At 40.3% G+C, this 2,698-nt stretch overlaps 1 pseudogene; it reads left to right on the forward strand.

The window, feature by feature from the left end:
• The first annotated feature begins 1,088 nt into the window (after window positions 1–1,088).
• LOC110291407 lies at window positions 1,089–1,762 on the forward strand (annotated as a pseudogene).
• The last annotated feature ends 936 nt before the right edge of the window (window positions 1,763–2,698 follow it).

Consider the following 2,698-nt stretch of genomic DNA (forward strand, 5'->3'; position numbering starts at 1 on the left):
TTTAGAGCGTATAGATTCAGGAAGATAAATTGAAGCTAGAACACAGTAGAGAACAGGATTAGAGATTTATCCAGTAAATCATGGAACCATTCAGAATTAATAGACTTGTTTCAGTGTCTGTCTGGACTGGACAGCACAGGATCTCCAATAGAGACCCACCAGAAGTTGTAAATCTAGAACAAATAGAAGGGATGAGGAAGGGGGGGGTGTTGAAAAAAATGTTAAATTGCATTTATTTCTTTGACATGAGGGGCAAGCATGTGTCACAGATATATGTGGCATGGGATTATTAGAGGACAACTGTGGGGTTATTAGAGGATAACTTACACTAGTCAGTTCTCTCTTTCACTATGTGACTTCCTAGGAATCAAACTTAGGTTGCCAGGCTTGGCAACAAACAACTTTGTCCACTGAGCCATCAAGGTGATATAGAAAGAAAAGATTTTGTTGCTCTGTAAGGAAGAACAGCAATACCTAGATAAATACTGAGAAATAGTTTGGTTAAATAATATAGAAAGATCCCCAAGATATACTATTAGTACAAAAACAAGGTGTTACAAGAAATATTAAAAATGAAACCACCATGTTCCCTCACTACTGCGGTGTACCACAGACCACATGGTTCTAGCCGGGTGATCTCAACTTGGCAGTTTCTCTGGGCCAGAGCCCCCGAGTACCTTGGTGGATCACTTGCCGCCAGCCCCACACAATGACTGTCCAACCCACAGTCGGCCATCACAACACCCATAAGCTTATATAATTAACCAAACAGATTTATGTCTCAATAAATTCTCAGTTTACAAGATGTCAATACAATAATTTCAGAACCAATTGATAATGATAATGATAAAAGCTTTATTCCAATTATTCTAACCTTATGATAATATATGATAATATAACTACTGCTTCACGTCGGAGTCCATCTTGGCCTTCTGCTTCTCTCCCTGAGGTCTCTCCAGCTCTTAGCCCCACCTCCTTTTCCCCTGTCCAATCACAGGCCTCCTGCTGCCCTAATGTAATTGGACAGGGGAAATCCCGTGACAACAGGTATAAAAATACATATATAAGGGCACTTCTACAGAACCTAAAAAGATTATTTAAAACATCCACCAGCTGAGAGCTACCGTTGTTCCACATCCTCGGAACTGCATTTGTGGTCAGTTGTCTAAATGCTGAAAAAGAAGAACATGTCTGCCTACCAGGCTTTCTGTAAGGAGTACCAGGTAACCATTGTGGCTGACCATCTAGGGATAGATTTGGGGGAACTTAGTAAAAAATTGGCTGAAGTATGGAAGCAGTTGCCAGAAAAAGACAAACTTATCTGGAAGCAAAAGGCTTAGTATCTGTAGCACAAACAGAACAGAGCTGAAGCCACAACTGTGAAAAGAAAAGCATCCACTGCAGAAGGTTCCATGAAAGTCAGAGCTTCTTCTGTGGGAATACTGTCACCCGAAAGAAGTCCCCACCCACCACAATGCTTGTGCCAGCCTCACCAGCCCAAGCCCATTGATGTCACTGCTCATCATCTCCAGTTGTTGGGAGAGTCGCTCAGCTTCATTGGACACCACCTGCAGGAGACAGAAGGCATGGTAGCAGTGTCCTGAAGCCTGTAGGCGTGCCTAGATTCCATTATCTGTGCTCTTGGCCCTTTGGCATGCCTGACCACACAACTACCTGAACTGAATGGATGTCCTCAACAGGTCTTGTCAAACACGCTGGACAACATTGCATACATCATGCCTGGACTGTGACCTCCAAGAAGCCTGGGATGGAACACTGTCTATCCCTTAGCTAGTTTATGTATATATGACTGTTCCATATCCTACACTGACCTCTGGGTGTAGGCTTTAAATGTTTATATCTATCTATATATGTATATAATTACAGTATATGCATAGGATTATAACTACTTCGCTTTTAATAATTTTATAAAATGGCAAAGGTTTAGCTAAAAGGAAACTTTGGCATGAATGTGGGCTTGGGATTATATTTTTTTGAGAAAAAGATCTGTCTTAAAAATCAGTATAATTTGGGGACTAGGGGCTTATTCTGGGTGCCATGTGTATCTCCTTATAGACTGCTAAAATGTGATTTTTTTTCAAGCATTGACCATTTGCTTTACCTGTCTTTAAACAAAAAAAACAAAAAAAACAAAACTACAGGTTTATGTATTTTATATATGTAAGTACACTGTAACTGTCTTCAGACACACCAGAAGAGGGCATCAGATCCCATTACAGATGGTTGTGAGCCACCATGTGATTGCTGGGAATTGAACTCAGGACCTCTGGAGGAACAGTCAGTGCCCCTAAGTTACCTGTCTCATAATCAGAAATGTAGTAAAGATCATAGGAGGAGGCCAAAAAATACATATATAGAAAATATACTGTGTGTGGTCATATTCTGTGTAACAACAACAACAACCACAGGATAACTAAAATGTCAGTAGAATAGCAAGAGTAGAAATAATAGCTCCTATAGGTTATTTTAATTTCTTTTTATTTTGAACCCCCAAATACAGCAACCAGTCAAAAACAAAATTATTTTTAACTGATTTTTAAACGTATTTGTTATTATTTTCTCAGGATGATTGTTTGCCTGCATATGCGCATGTGCACCGCCCGCATGTCTGGTGCCTGTAGATGTCAGAAGAGGGTACCAGATCAACTGGACCTAGAGTTAGAGAGAGTTGTGAGCT

The sequence above is a fragment of the Mus caroli genome, chromosome 1 (assembly GCF_900094665.2).
Source record: "Mus caroli chromosome 1, CAROLI_EIJ_v1.1, whole genome shotgun sequence".
In the NCBI taxonomy this organism is placed as follows: domain Eukaryota; kingdom Metazoa; phylum Chordata; class Mammalia; order Rodentia; family Muridae; genus Mus; species Mus caroli.